Genomic DNA, 17,310 nt, shown 5'->3' on the forward strand with positions numbered 1-17,310 from the left:
GGTAAAGAACATCTATCTGCACGAGAGCACCCTTACCTGCCAATCTATAAATGATGTCTCCGTAATCTAGCATGGGTAGGATGGTCATCTGAATCAGGGTTAGTTTGGCAGCTGGTGTGAAAGCGGAGTGATTACGATAGAGAAAACCAAGTCTAGATTTATCTTTAGCCTGCAGCTTTGATATTTGCTGAGCGAAGGACAGTGTACTATCTAGCCATACTCGCAGGTACTTGTATGAGGTGACTACCTCAAGCTCTACACCCTCAGATGTAGTAATCACACCTTTGGGTAGAGGGGCATTCTTCTTACCAAACCACATTACCTTTGTTTTGGAGGTGTTCAGAACAAGGTTAAGGGCAGAGAAAGCTTGTTGGACACTAAGAAAGCTTTGTTATTGAGCATTTAACACCAAATTCGGGGAGGGGCCAGCTGAGTATAAGACTGTATTATCTGCATATAAATGGATGAGAGAGCTTCCTACTTCCTGAGCTATGTTGTTGATGTAAATTGAGAAGAGTGTGGGGCCTAGGATCGAGCCTTGGGGAACTCTCTTGGTGACAGGCAGTGGCTGAGACAGCAGATTTTCTGACTTTATACACTGCACTCTTTGAGAGAGGTAGTTAGCAAACCAGGCCAAAGACCCCTCAGAGACACCAATACTCCTTAGCCGGCCCACAAGAATGGAAGGGTCTACTGTATCAAAAGCTTTGGCCAATTCAATAAAAATAACAGCACAACATTACTCAAGGGCAATGGTGACATCATTGAGGACCTTTAAGGTTGCAGTGACACATCCATAACCTGAGAGGAAACCGGATTGCATACCAGAGAGAATACTATAGACATCAAGAAAGACAGTCAGTTGATTATTGACAAGAAACAAGAAGCAAGAAACAACAAGAGACAAGAAGTTGTATTAGAAGGGGTGGGAGATGAGGAAATATTGGATGGGCAAGGAGGCATGCCTGAGTCAAATAGGAATCCTGACTTAATGAAGTGGTGATTAAAGAGCTCAGCCATGTGCTTCTTGTCAGTAACAACCAGATCATCAACTTTAAGGGACATGGACAGCTGTGAGGAGGAGGGTTTATTCTCCAGGTCTTTAACCGTTTTCCAGAACTTCTTGGAGTTAGACCCACAGAGAGAGAACTGCTCCTTAAAGTAACTAACTTTGGCCTACCGGATAGCCTAAGTGCACTTATTTCTCATTTGCCTGAACAAGACGCATGTCAGCCTGAGTATGCGTGTGCCGAGCCTTTTGCCAAATACAATACTTGAGGTGGAGTATCTCTGCAAGATCATAGTCGAACCAGGGGCTGAACCTGTTTTTAATTCTCATTTTCTTTATAGGGGCGTGTTTGTTAACAATACCACTGAAAATATCAAAAAAGAAGGCCCAAGCGTCTTCGACAGAGGGGATCAAGCTGATTCTATACCATTTTACAGAGGCCAGTTCATAAAGGAAGGCTTGCTCTTTAAAGTTTTTTAGCAAGCGTCTATGACAAATCAGGACAGGTCGTTTCACTGAGCAGCCATTACGAACACAGGCTGTAAAAACAGTGATCACTAAGGTCATTACAGAAAACACCGGAGTGATACCTCTCAGGATTATTTGTGAGGAAAACATCAAGGAGAGTAGCCTTTTCTGGGTGTTTGGAGTCATACCTTGTGGGATTGGTAATAGTCTGAGAAAGATTTAGGGAGTCCCATTGCTTTAGGACTTGGTTAGGTGGTTTAAGCATGTCCCAGGTCACCTAGCACAACAAATTCAGACTTAGTGTAAGGGGCTAGGAGAGAGCTTAGGGCAGGTAGGGTACAGGCCGGTGCTGATTGGGGACAATAGCACCCATCAACAGTCAACAAAGAGCTATTTGAAAGTGTAATGCTTAAAACCAGCAAATCAAATTGTTTGGGGACAGACTTGGTGGAGACAACCGAGCACTGAAGGTGATCCTTGGTAAAGATTGCCTCTACCCCACCTTTGGAAGATCTGTCTTACCCAAAAAAGTTAGAACCAGAAATGTTAACATCAGTGTTCAAAACACTCTTCCTTATCCACGTCTCAGTAATGACCAACACATCTGGATTGGAGCTGTGAACCTACACTTTCAATTGATACATTTTTAGGTAATAAGCTTCTATTGTTTAAGTGCAGAAACCCCAGGCTTTTACGAGAGTAGAAATCAGTGAAGCAGATATCAAAGTCAGAATTGGGGCTAGCAACAGTAGATAGGCCAGGGTGTACATGCACATTTCCAGATCATCAACAGTAATACAATCAAGGCACGGCAGAGGACAGGGAGAGCTCTGCAGTGCTGATTTATGACATCTGAATGTGCATTAGATGGCAACAATATCATATTGTACAGCAATTTTATCATGTAACACGAATACAAAGCTGGCGAGAGGTGGTTAGAATAGGACGGGAGGCCAAAAGTTTGTGTAATCAATAGAGAGTCAGAGTCCCGAATGTGGGAACAAACATAGTCTGTCCCACGGTTGGGTAAAGAAAGTTTGTAGTCAACAAAGCATGCAGGAGTCATGAGGCAAAATGCACAAGAAAAAAAAAATATATATATAATGACTTGGGGCTAGCCATTGTAAGTTCAGAGTCACTCGCCCCAACAGTGCGTGTGTGCTGGAGGCGAGCGAAAGCTCAGCAGAGTGGAGTGAGTGTGGTGGGGGTACCTGTACCCGACAATTGGAGACAGGCAAGGGCAGATGGTGAACAGAACAGGGTTAGGGGTTAGGGAAAGTAGGATTTTGAATGGGAGTACATTTTTTGGTCCAGACAAAGATCGTAAAACAAACGTGTGTGTGTGTGTGAGAGTGAGTGAGTGTCTGTGTGTGTGCATTTACCTTCTGTGTGTGCAATAACCTAATGCAATGTCTGTCAATCAGGCTAATTAATCCTGTGAGACAGACCGACAGCAGACTGACCCAAGACCCCTGATGAGCACGTGATGGAGAGAGTTGGCGCAGATCCGGAAAGGTAGTCATTAATTTTTCATTCATGTTGTTTAAACTCTCATTAAAATGCACAGTGAACAGGCTCCACATGGAGTAAGGCGAAAGTTGCCCCTAGATGCTGATCTTGGGTAAGTTAAGCATTTCCCACACAAATGGTTAAGGTTAGGATTGGTGAGGGGAAGCTGATCCTAGATCTGTACCTAGGGATAGTGCGGCCCTCTCTAGGCAGCACACGTGATCCCTAGGCTGTCAGACTGTCTTGCTAATAGGTTTGGTTTTCATTTCCAACGGCATGTGTTAGATGGAAAAGGCTGTTAAAATAACAGCCATTAGCACTAAATGGTTCATAATTAGTTAATGACACATTTTTTGAAGTCTATTACATTTATTAATCACCTCTTAGGTAAATTAAGATAAGTTCCCAGCTAACAACAAAAATCCCCATAACTTTAGAGAACATTCTATTAAGTGTCTTATTCGGTCATTATCTAAGGTTTTCATAGGAATGTTCCAGTGATATGCAAGGACACTTTCCAAGAGACCATTCCCTTAATGTCAAATAGAACTTACCAGAACGTGGTTACCATGTTCTCAAGAACTCAAGATATTAATGTTCTAGACATATTTCATGGGAACGTTGCCAGAACATTTCTGTGTATCAGTTGTTAGGACGTCACCTGACAGTCCCAAAGAAACATTATTACACATCATGACTTGTTACTGTTGACACACTTTGACATACAGTACATGATTACATTGTGCATGTATATAGTAATTATTGTTCAACATGTCCTCACCTGGGATTTGAACTCACAACCTCTTGGTTCATGGTAGACTGATCGTCGCGGTAGTACGATCTACGCCACCATGTCCATGTCAAATATCAGTTAACCTGATTACACTCTCATCATTGATTTGATGTTCTTATTTCAGCTATTTAAGGTCTTTCTGTATGTCTAATGTTGTCTAATGTTGTCTAATGTTGGTGGGGCATATTAACCTATTTTAATGATTCTCCTGAATGACTATGATCAATAAAAGTTTTTCTTGAGTGTTCTTTTCAAAGAGCTGAGATTTACTTCAAAGTGCATTTACACCTATCAAGTTGTTTCAGATTGACACAAGTGCCTAGGGAGGAGCAGTTAGGTATTCTCCTGGACAGTGGAGATATCCCTTATATTCTGAGAAAAAGGCGACCATTTTTTCAGTGTACATATTCGGTGGGACGTTGATGGAATAATCTACTAACCCTCAGAAAACTGGACACAATGTTCATGCAACGTCCCATGAAACCTGTCTAGAACATAATATCTTATTCTGAGAACATGGCAATCATGCTCTGTGTATGTTTGGTGTCATGTTAACCCTTTGACACGTACAATCACGTATTTGTGATCATTGTTGAGTGGTCCCTGCAGTGTACAATCTCAAATACGTGATTGGAACAGTAGCAACAGAACATATGACGCAACAAACGTGTCTAAACATCATTGTTGTCTAAAAAGCATCTAAATATTTTTTTGTACTAATGGAAAATGAAGGTCTTAAACTTTATTCCTCAATTTGACCTTCTTCCAAGCATCACACGGAACACATCCACAGCCAAACTCATTCCATAAACCAGTCTAAATAACAGGTTGCGCTGACAAAAAAACTAAGCAAAACATAAGTTAGCGACCTAACAGCTAGACTAGTTTACAATGTACCACATCTCTGGTGAGCACAAGAGACTAATGTAATGTTGTTTAGAAAATAAATGTGTGTCAGCTAAGCTAACAGCAGCTACATTCTTTATAATGGCAGCAATGTTTGTTTACGCTTGACAAGCGAAATCTCCCAAATCCAGAATGCCATCATAAGACGCAAATAAACAAAGTCAATGATGGCTGCGCTCATTGCCTAAAAAATATGGGGGAAGGTATGGTGGGGGGATATGATGCAGGAAATACTACTATAATGGGGGATTTAACAATAAATGGGGGCAAACACAAGAGAAGGTTATACGTTAAAAACAAATAAACCCCCTGGAAAGGGGGGTCTGAGCTGGAAACCCTGAGGTACCAAAGTTACAATCTGATGCCACGTTCAAGACAACTGGGAATTCGGGAGAAACTATTTTAACGGTCATCCAACTCTGAATTCCAACTCGGGAACTCAGGCCTCTTTCTAGCGCTCCGACTTTCCAACCTGAAGATCACTGACGTCGTGATTTTAAGCAGTGGTTTTCAGAGTTCACAGTTGTCTTGAAAGCACCATAAGTTAGTCGAGTGAACTATCCCTTGCTATAACATCTTTGGTCTGACAGATGCTTACGTGACAAACAGAATGCATTGTATGATGTCAACAAACGTGGTGCCACACATAGCCGGCAAATAGCTTAGCATTAGCTGATCATAATCAGTGTCCATATCAATCTATGCAAGAATCGGAATGCATAATCTGTCACCAGTACTTGAAAACATGACACGACAGAACAATATACAGAAAATAAGAAACTTACTTTGATAGGAATGCACACATGTCCAAAGTCCAATTTGTAAGACAAACAACAATGAAGGCAATGCGGGCGCCAGCCAGAAAATGTGCTGTGGAAAAACGTTTGTGCAAGGCCTGTTCTGACTAGAGATGCTCAATGTCTTCATATTTGATCTGGGAAAACACTAGGGAAGTGCTTGGGCTCTAGTTGAAGAGAGAAGTTTGTCCGCTCAGTAAAACCTCAAACATAAATTGTCCGCAAGAGTGATATGGGTTACCGTATGCGAATTTTTTTTTTTTTTATTTTACCTTTATTTAACCAGGCAAGTCAGTTAAGAACAAATTCTTATTTTCAATGACGGCCTGGGAACAGTGGGTTAACTGCCTGTTCAGGGGCAGAACGACAGATTTGTACCTTGTCAGCTCGGGGGTTTGAACTCACAACCTTCCGGTTACTAGTCCAACGCTCTAACCACTAGGCTACCCTGCCGCCCCTGCCGCCCCGAATTAACGAGGAGGTGGAACACACCTCAATTCAAACTGTTGTTAGAAAATAAAACTTGTTGGAAAATAATTTGAAATTGACAAGTTGAAACATGGACTATTGATAATTAGCAGGCAGTGTGCCTTGGTTTGAGGGCAGCGCGGGTAACTATCCTGTTGCGTAACAATCACATTTTGAAACAGTGAAAAAACAGGGGCGACGGTTAGAGATATTTGGAACTCACGCGTGAAAAGGTTAATGGAATATTCTACTAACCCTCAGAAAACCGGACACATGAATGTTCTTGTAGCGTCCTATGAAACGTGTCTAGAACCTTAATATTGGATATTCTGAGAACATGGTAATCACGTTCTGGGTTAGTTCTGTTTGACATTAAGGTAATGTTCTCCTAACTCTAATTCCAAAACATGCTAAATACATTCTCAGGAGGTTTTTGCTAACATACATAGAATGTTCCCCTGAATAATGGAAAACTGGACATTCAAACATCAAGGGAACAGTGCGTGTAACATTACAAAAACGTTCTCTCTCCCTAGAATTGTTAGCTGGGTTGAAGCTGGAAATGGTGGGATACATTTCTCTCTTATGTTAGAAAGATTTCTCTCATCTCTCATAAAATAGACCTATGCTTTGTGTTAACCCTCCCAAGTCCTGCATTGGTGCAAACGTCATGGATTGTGTTTAAACGTTGCTGGTTGTGTTTTAACATCATTGGTTGTACTGCAATTCATTAGAGCTGGAGAACTATAGTTATTTTCATGGATCAGCTCCTTAGTCTAATAGTGGCAGCAGCAGCACATGTATTGCTGTATGTGGGTCAGTCAAACAGTGTGAATCACTGTGCTGCTTTCTCTTGGAGCTGGAGGTAAACTGACAGCAAAATCAAACACATTGTTTAGAACATGACTCATCACGTCTGCAGAACCTGGGAAGTAGAGCAAAGATCACACTTCTGATGTTAGCCGCTTTTCTCTGCTTGCCTGCCAGCTAAGGTCCTTGCTTTCTCTCTGTAATTCCATGTTTGTTTCGTGTGTGTGTGTGTGTGTGTGCGTATGCGTGACTCCCTGGGGACATACGAAAACAGAGAGGAAGTTGTGATCTCGCAACTTTGTTGGCGTGAGAGGCAGGGGGAGGAGCTTGGTGTGTGTGTAAACCATAGAGGAAGAGGCGAAGAAAGTGGTTTCACTGCTAAAAATCTGTCTAAAATAAGGCCAATGCGTTTCTATGGGCTTATTTTGGACCTAAGCTTGTCACCTGCCCCCCGCCTTCGGGACAACGACTACCATTGTTAGGGCGGAGACTTGCATCTTGTCATATAATGCATCTTGTCATTATATACAGATCTCTAGTGTAAATAGGAAGGTGCACACAGTGGAGCGAAGGAGATGAGACCAAAAATACAACTTGATAACAATATGGGACACTGTGCTGAAGGGAGTTGTAGTTTTTATTATTCAAATATTCAACGTAGTTCAGTGCAGAAATGTGGTAATTAACTACAATGACCATAATCCTGTTCTTTTCCAGCTCTGACAGAGATGGATCCACTTTTACGCCTGCTACGTTAGGTTGGATACACACAGACTGCATACGCCGCCACATGAGAAAGGAATGTACACAACACAACAACGAGAGAGTGGACAGAGACACTTCGTGAAAGTATCTACTTTGAAAACTCGTAAAATGATTGTCAGACAGCTCTGCAGAATACTTAGGCAGGCTAGCCTAGCTAAATAGGAGGACTAAAGACAGTACGGTATGGAGAGAACAGAGATAACGTTAGATGGTGGTCTGGCTGGCACTGCCTGAGCAGGGATGAGATGATGACTTTAAGGAGTGAAATATTACAAATTCAAAGTAATACACACAACTGAGACAATTGAATATTTTAAATGTTTTGGCAATTGAATGTTCACAATTGTTGTCTTTGGAATATCCATTCAAAGCTCTAATCATTTTATTGTAAATATTTCAGAATGCATTTAATGTTGAAAAAAATGATCAAAACTGAAATCGAAAAACCGTGATATCTTTTTAAATAATCAAACCGACCTCAAAAATCAATAATCGCTCAGCACTACCACTGACATTCTTCTCACTCACTCTCTCCCTCCCTCCTCTCCTGGCCCTGTCTATCCCTTTAAACTCAACACAGTGCTCTTTTGACTCACAAACCCCAGCACAAATAAGGCTGTGCGCAATATGCATCTATGGCAGAGAGGACAATCTCAGAGGAGAATTAGTTCTAATCCAGCCAACACAGCATGATAGGCATCATTGGAATAAAACACATGACAATGCTCTCTCCATTCTGCTCTCTCTGCATTGACACCCAGCACATCCAAATACAAAAAGGTTCTACAGATTCCAGCCATTCAGCAGCTTTTTTATCTGCTTCCCATCTGAACATGGATTGACCGACGGGGCCTGAAACGTCAGGGTGTGTGTGACAAAAGGCTTTTCAGGCTGACTTTCTATGAGGTCACTGTGGCCCTTTTTCTGAATCCAACCACTCCGCGAGCGAGGCGACAGAAAAGTTGTCTGGTACCTCCGTGTTTCCATACTGTAGGCAGCATTCTGCTTCAACTATATAAATGCTAGGCTATAGCGTCTTACTAAATCTTGCCTATAAAGAGAAAGAGACATTTCACTTCCTGTATTGTCATAGTTAAGCCTATAAGTATGGTGATTTACTTGGTTGAATGCAGCGACTGGGAGTTGCTCTGGATAAGAGTGTGCTAATATATAGTCCTAATAGTCTACTAGCTAAATGATTCAAAAGTAAACGTAAAATGTGATCTCATCTCCAAGGTTGTGCTGTAGCACACCATTCTGTATGGAAATGTTTTTGTGGGGCCAGTTGTATCACTTCTGCATTTCCAACTTCTCTTTCTCCCTCCCCTATTCAGTTCAATACATAGAGATCCTATCTCATTCCTAATTCTATGGTTAAATATTCCTTCAACGTGCCTGAAGCTAGCCAGTGACTTCATTCAGCAGGGGGAGTAGCATTACATAACAGACAGACAGGCCTGTGACCACCCCACAGCTCTGCTCTATGTTTTTAATCATTCCAAGGAACTCAGGGAACTCTCTGGAGGCGTTTTACTATGAAAAACTCCCTCGTTTGAGCCTAAGAAAACACGGAAATTCAACCAATTAGAGGCCAAGACAGTGAACAAAAACTTATTCGACGTGAGTGTGTGTTTTTCATTTGATTTCAAACTGCAAATAGGATTGAATTATATTGTAGATGGCATCTGCCATGGTCACATTACCTGTGATTGAAGAGATTGACCTCTATCTCATAAAAAACGGTCCCCCAAATAAACAAATGCAATACATGAATAACATTCACACAGTACATTTTGTGGTGAAAACAATACGCTGAATAATCACAACATTCATTTCTGATTAGCTGTTTACTGGAGGATGGCAGGGTGGAGGTTTAGGGAAACCCCTTATCAGACGGTAACCACATCCATATCACTTCTAAAGTTTGGTGCTTTCTGCTTTACATGTTGTGCTGAATACTGAACGGGGCAACTAACTACCCTTTTTGGGTTCCACAACTTTATTTCTTACTGTGCCTCTCATAACCCATCTCTCACACTGAAAACATTGTGCAGGGAAGCACTTGGCAGGCAGACCCAGGTCCCGGCTGCCAAAGAAAACACAGACAGGCTGCCGTCTAATGGATAGAGAGAATGAGAGCGCAAGGGAGGGAGGGGTTGAGAGAGGGAGAACGAGTGAGAGTGTGAGAGAGAGAGAGAGAGAGAGAGAGACAGAGAGAGAGAGAGAGAGAGAGAGAGAGAGAATGAGCGAGAGAGAGAGAGAGAGAGAGAGAGAGAGAGAGAGTGAATGAGAGAGAGAGACAGACAGAGAGAGAGAGAGCAAATGAGAGAGAGAGAGAGTGAATGAGAGAGAGAGAGCGAGAGAGAGAGAGAGCAAATGAGAGAGAGAGAGAGAGAGTGAATGAGAGAGAGAGAGACAGAGAGAGAGAGCGAGAGAGAGCTACACATAAGTGGACCCGAGTAGAAAAGTGATGATGTCATCAGAAAGTGACGTTATTGTAAAGCAGGGCGTAGGGTTGGCTGCTCTTCACGTAGCCAGCCCACTGTAGGGGAGGACTAGCTGTGTGCTTAATCTACTCCAGCTCCTCTCTGCTGAAAAAACACATTCTTACAGGCTGAATTACATAACGTCAGATAGTCCCCCATGTAGTCCTGCCTCCCAACATGTGCTGTCTGCTTGCACATAGTGAGGTAGTGCATTGGCTTCACACCAGACTCTTTCATAACAACTCATCCTGTGCTGTGCAATCTACTCTTACCTATATCTTTACCTATCATATTCGAAGGCCGTGCTCCCCTATTTCATATATTGCACTACTTTTGACCAGGGCTATAGGGCCCTTGTCAAAAGCAGTTGACTGTATAGGGAATAGGGTGCCATATGGGATGCAAACTAAAACAAAAACATTATGCACTGATTACATGTAAAAGCTGTTTAATTGGCTCTGAGGGTTTAAAGTGGACCAATGCGTTATATTTTCCTGTCATCCCCGATAATGAACATGTGTATCAGAGGGAGTGAACCTGCTGATCTGTGCGCAAGAGAAAAGCAGAAGTAACAGGCTATTTGCAAGAGGAATAAGAACACCACAATCCTCTAATAATTGATATCCCTCAGTGTGTCTATAGCTCAGTATGCCTATTGGCTCATTCCCAGAGAAAGCCACAAGGTTTTCTGTCTTCAGTCATATTACCGGGAGGCAAGGCCCTCATCGTAAGTGACAGACCATCACAGACTAAAAGCCAAATGAGCACCGCTACCTGGATGATTCTGGATCTGTTTTCCAGAAAGGGACCGTGTGTTATCTTGTTACCATGCAAACCAGCACAAACATACCATAAAGTGACAACAAACGTACTGACCATTGACTCGTATGGGTGCCAATATCCCAGAAGCATGACACTCCAGTGTCTTTGCGCCTATGAAACCTGACCACGGGGGGGGCAATGACCTTGTATTCTGTAAACTAGTGTACACACACACACACACGTGCCGACGGAGCCATGTGCGCCTATCACAAAGTGCTAAAAGGAAGGTGTGTGCATCTGAATCATCAACGATCATATCGACGTCCTTGTTAAATGTGCAGCCAGGGCTGGATGAATATCAGCAAGAATGCTCAGGAAAATGTGATATGGTGTATAATTACGTCAATCTAGAATCGAAACGCTGCACATGCCCTTGATGGCCTAGTACTATAATAGGACTATAAACGGCTCCACCATTAAATCTAAACCCTTGACATCTTTTCATTTAAAAAATGATGTGCTGAATATAATATATTGGATATACATACATACATATTGCCAGGTCGCAATTGTAAATGAGAACTTGTTCTCAACTTGCCTACCTGGTTAAATAAAGGTGAAATAAATAAATATATATATATTGCTATAATAGGACATAGTCCCCCTTTGTTTATTTCTCTGTTGATATCAGAGACAGACAATGGATTGCTCTTATAGGCTACTGTATAAAGTATCACATCCAATATGGCTGCCTACCCTCTGGAATTTGTTGTTTTGCAACATAAAAAGGACACAACTAGAAGTGAAACAATGCAACTGAGTGCATCATCATTCACAAATATGACAAACATGGCATATAGCAAAAGGAAATTAGTTAAATGTATTCATGCATTAATGAATGTTGGGCTGGTGGAGGAGGTTTTTGATGTTAGGAAATGATTATAAAACAAATAGAATATAGTAAATATTAAACATAAGAACATTATCATCAACAACAACATTGCAAAAAGTGTACCTTACAATGCATTTATAGTAGGTTATTTGAAAGAAAAGCATTCAACAGTAGAGTATTTGCAAGAAAATCTTCCAACACTATATTTATAAATGGGATCAAATGAGATGAAACAGTTCTGTGGACAACAATATTATATAGATGAGCCATTTGATATTGGACGAAATAAACATCCAGCCCATGATAAGTGATACAAAAATGTGGTAACATGTTGAAAAAAAACATTAAATTATCCTCTGGAAGCTGACCAAATAAAAAATAACTTTTAACATGAAAAAAAAAAAGATTACAGGTTCCATTTGAATAAAAACATTACCGCAGTTAGATTACATTATTAGAATGCTATGCACTGAAAGGATTTTGATGGAACATTAACACATACATCGACATAAAGCGATGTATACCCGATATGGATAGTATAGAGAGAGCTCTTACCCGTTCTCTGACTCTATTTTGCGCATTATTATTTATATTCCATTTCGGATGAATAGGTGCGTGTCTTTCAAGCACAAATCTCGACCTCCTTTCCATGTGCTCGCAGCCACGCGCTCCATGAAGGGCTGCATACAGTCAGATACAGTGGGTGACGTCACGATAAGTCAGCTCGAGCCACATAGGAGCTGCAAAGTCTAGAGATGATGATAATATCACGTCCACATCGGCGTATCGACGTGCAGCACGCATGATTTATTGGGCTCGTGCTATAAATAAGGCAGATGCTGTCGGTGTAATTCATATTTCTGCAAATGCATGCAATAATAAATAGCCACCACATACTGCCAATACTTGCAGCTTGATGGTAATGTGGATGTACCATTCAGCACTTGTCATGTGTCTTGTCTATTTATTAAAATGAGTATTATTGGGAGTGGCAGGTGGGCTTCTCCATTACAACCTGATGAAAAGGCAACAGTTTTATGCAACAGCCTGCACTGCAGTATAGGGCACTCAACCCATACAGGGAAGGTATAGCTCAGGGATCATCAACTAGATTTAGCCACAGGCCAGGGCATAATTACAAATAATTTGTAGACTGAAAATTGTCCGCAAGAAGCCCACACAGATATAATCTTTGGCTAAAACATAATTATTTCAAACCTTTCTTATATTTGTATTCAATCACGTGTCTCTCTATTATGCATGGGAATAGGTGGGAAAATATTTCCAAATGAAAACCACTTGGAGCTCAATTTCTGGTGTTTTTAACAGTCTTTTATGTCCAACAATGAAAATGCTCAGAAAACTTGAGGGGTCAAATAAAACCACCCGCGGGCCAAATTCGTCCCACTGGCTGCCAGTTGGGGAACCCTGATATATTTTATGATATAGGGTTGGCATCGTTGTAAAACAGTCCCTTTGCAAATAGCTACTGACGCAACAGGTTACTAGACAGACAGATATAGGACATGTGAAAGTGTCCTGTCAAGGTCTCATGTACATACCCCTTGACTTATTCCACATTTTGTTATGTTACAGTCTGAATTCAAAATGGATTAAATATATTTTTTTCCTCATCCATCTACACACAATGCCCCATAATGACAAAGTGAAAACATGTTTTTAGAAATATTTGCACATTTATTGAAATTTAAATACAGAAATATGTCTAATTTACATAATGATTCACACCCCTGAGTCAAAACATGTTAGAATTACCTTTGGCAGCGATTACAGCTGTGCGTCTTTCTGGGTAAGTGTCTAAGAGCTTTTGCACACCTGGATTGTACAATATTTTCACATTATCCATTTGTAAAAATTCTTCAAGCTCTGTCAAGTTGGTTGTTGATCATTGTTAGACAGCCATTTTCATGTCTTGCCATAGATTTTCAAGCCGATGCAAGTCAAAACTGTAATTAAGCCACTCAGGAACATTCAATGTTGTCTTGGTAAGTAACTCCAGTGTATATTTGGCCTTGTGATTATTATTGTCCTGCTGAAAGGTGAATTGGCCTATTGGAAAGCAGACTGAACCAGCTTTTCCTCTAGGATTTTGCCTGTGCTTAGCTCTATTCCGTTTCTTTTTATCCCCAAAAAACTCCCTAGTTCTTGCCGATTTAAAAGCATACCCATAACATGATGCAGCTACCACCATGCTAGAAAATATGAAGAGTGGTACTCAGTGATGTGTTGTTGGATTTGCCCCAAACATAACGCTTTGTATTAAGGACATAAAGTTAATTTCTTTGCCACATTTCTTTGCAGTTTTACTTTAGTGCCTTATTGCAAAAACGATGCATGTTTAGGTAGTTTTAAAGTCCCCACTGTCCTCATGGTGAAATCCCTGAGCGGTTTCCTTCCTCTCTGGCAATTTAGTTAGGAAGGACACCTGTATCTTTGTAGTGACTGGGTGTATTGATACAGCATCCAAAGTGTAATTAATAACTTCATGCTGAAATGGATATTCAATGTTTTATTTCAATGCTTTTTAAAATGTTGAGCCATCTACCAATAGGTGCCCTTCTTTGCAAGGCATTGGAAAACCTCCCTGGTCTTTGGGGTTGAATCTGTATTTGAAATTCATTTCTCGACTGAGGGACCTTACAGATAATTGTGTGTGGGGTAGCAGAGATGAAGTACAGTACCAGTCAAAAGTTTGGACACACCTACTCATTCAAGGGTTTTTCTTAATTTGACTATTTTCTAAATTGTAGAATAATAGTAAAGACATCAAAAACTATGAAATAACACATATGGAATCATGTAACCAAAAAAGTGTTAAACAAATCAAAATATATTTTATATTTGAGATTCTTCAAAGTAGCCACCCTTTGCCTTGATGCACACACAATGCACACCCTTGGCATTCTCTCAACCAGCTTCATGAGGTAGTCACCTTAAATGCCTTTCAATTAACAGGTGTGCATTGTTAAAGTTAATTTGTGGAATTTCTTTCCTTCTTAATGTGTTTGTGCCTATCAGTTGTGTTGTGTCAAGGTAGGTGTGGTATACAGAAGATAGCTCTATTTTGTAAAAGACAAAGTCCATATTATGGCAAGAACAGCTCAAATAAGCAAAGAGAAATGACAGTCCATCATTACTTCAAGACGTGAAGGCCAGTCAATCTGGAAAATGTCAAATGCAGTCGCAAAAACCATCAAGTGCTATGGTGAAACTGGCTCTCATGAGGACCGCCACAGGAAAGGAAGACCCAGAGTTACCTCTGCTGCAGAGGATACATTCATTATAGTTACAAGCCTCAGAAATTGCAGCCCAAATAAATGCTAGAGTTCAAGTAACAGATACATCTCAACATCAACTGTTCAGAGGAGACTGTGTGAATCAGGCCTTCATGGTCGAATTGCTGCAAAGAAACCACTACTAAGAACACCAATAAGAAGAAGAGACTTGCTTGGGCCAAGATACAAGAGCAATGGACATTAGACTGGTAGAAATCTGTCCTTTGGTCTGATGAGTCCAAATGTGATATTTCTGGTTCCAACCGCCATGTCTTTGTGAGATGCAGAGTAGGTGAACTGATGATCTCTGCATGTGTGGTTCCCACCTTGAAGCATGGATGAGGTGTGATTGTGCTTTGCTAGTGACACTGTCTGTGATCAATTTGGAATTCAATGCACCCTTAACCAGCATGGGTACCACAGCATTCTGCAGCGATACGCCATCCCATCTGGTTTGCACTTAGTGGAACTATCATTCGTTTTTTTAACAGCACAATTACCCAAAACACACCTCGAGGCTGTGTAAGGGCTATTTGACCAAGAAGGAGGTTTGGGATGAGTTGGTCAGCAGAGTGCAGGAAAGGGGCAAACAAGTGCTCAGCATATGTGGGAATTCCTTCCAGACTGTTTGAAAACCATTCCTCATGAAGCTGGTTGAGAGAATGCCAAAAGTGTGCAAAGCTGTCATCAAGGAAAAGGGTGTCTACTTTGAAGAATCTAAAATATAACACATATTTTGATTTAACACTTTTTTTTTTACTAGATGATTCCATATGTGTTATTTCATAGTTTTTGATGTCTTCGCTATTATTCTACAATGTAGAAAATAGTAAAAATAAAGAAAAACCCTAGAATGAGTAGGTGTGTCCAAACTTTTCAAAAATCATGTTAAACACTATTATTGCACTCAGAGTGAGTTCAAGCAACTTATGTTAATTAAGCACATTTTTACTCCTGATCTTTTTTAGGCTTGCCATAACAAAGGGTTTGAAAACTTACTGACTCAAGACATTTCAGCTTTTCATTTTAAATGAATTTGTAAACAAATCTAAAACGTAATTCCACTTTGACATTATGGGGTATTGTGTGTAGGCCAGTGACACGAAACCTTACTTAAATACATTTTAAATGCAGGTGTGTCCATATGTTACACAGGGCCAGTGGAGTGGAATGGATATAGGCATGACAACTTATATTATGGTCATTGGTGATGAAAGAACTAAGGATAATAAAGACAAATTCCTGCAAGAATTAAGAGAATGCTGTGGATGTCACTAAAAGTCAATGTGTGCTTAATCCAAAAATGTGGATGGAATCTCCATATGGAGGGTGTGATGCAATTGCGACGGCTCCAAAGGCAAGCAAGAGGCCAAACTGGGCTCCGTACAGCATCTCCGATCACCTCCCAAATTTTGAAACAATGCGTATGGCTCCGTATAGCTCAGCATAGACATGATTGGTCAACGGTAGGTAAGGGCGGGAGGTCCTGCATCCCAACAGCTCTGTGCTGCTCCGCGAAACTCAATAAACAACCATGACCTGGGAGTGACTGCAAGAAAAATGGTGTGTGGAAGATTATTTTGGCAACCTAGAACAAAATCTCACCTAACACATGTTCGGTCACAAGAGACTAGTCGAAGATGATTTCAGACTTATCTTGTAAACTTCAGAGGTCAGCAGGTTCAAGGCTTTAGTTAATGAAGAGGGTTGTATGCAAATTCTGCATAACTTCTTGCATAGATTTAACAAATGGATGAAAAGTCCCTCCAGCCAATGCTTACAACATTCCTATGCTTTTGAATCCATAACAGGAAGTGTGCAAGTGCACAATTCTAAAAGGGTGGAGAATCATGACAGTCCAGGTCCTTTTTCAACTTACCTTGGTTTTCTTCCATCTGGACCATGCAGGTTAAGACATCACTAATTCTTGCGAGGCCTACACTCATCTAATATAGAAATGAGGCATAAAGCACCAAACCTTCAATAAGAAATTGATTCAGCCTCAATATATTTGACCCGTGACTGTTAAAATGGCAGTTGGTTTTGCTAGTCACCGCTAGATAGAAATAGTTTGTCAAATCCCCGACACATGTAAATGTGTAGGCGAATAAAGGTGAGTCCAATTCCATTGGTCTTTTATAACTTAAGACTTCAAAGAGAATACATTGGTGAAACCTGTGTCCCTTTTAACAGTTTTTGGACACCCTTTCCCATGAGTGAAATATATTTGTTAACTGTTACCATCAGCACCTTATATGTTCATCTATTTTAGAGAAGTGTATTTATACTGTCAAGTGTTAATGCAAACAGAGCTCATGCAAGTGTCTCCATAAGTAAAACAGACCGAGG

At 40.8% G+C, this 17,310-nt stretch overlaps 1 long non-coding RNA gene across 2 annotated transcripts in view; it reads right to left on the reverse strand.

Annotated features, from left to right (window-relative positions):
- The window catches only part of LOC110489916, a 43,935-nt gene extending 31,543 nt beyond the window's left edge, over positions 1–12,392 (reverse strand). The window contains exon 1 of one of the 2 annotated variants that reach the window (XR_002468638.2): positions 12,221–12,392. This is a non-coding gene — a long non-coding RNA (uncharacterized LOC110489916). The remainder of the gene's footprint in view (positions 1–12,220) is intronic. The other variant, XR_005036076.1, reaches the window with a different exon arrangement.
- Positions 12,393–17,310: the final 4,918 nt, after the last annotated feature.

Source organism: Oncorhynchus mykiss, chromosome 15, assembly GCF_013265735.2.
Source record: "Oncorhynchus mykiss isolate Arlee chromosome 15, USDA_OmykA_1.1, whole genome shotgun sequence".
Classification (NCBI taxonomy): domain Eukaryota; kingdom Metazoa; phylum Chordata; class Actinopteri; order Salmoniformes; family Salmonidae; genus Oncorhynchus; species Oncorhynchus mykiss.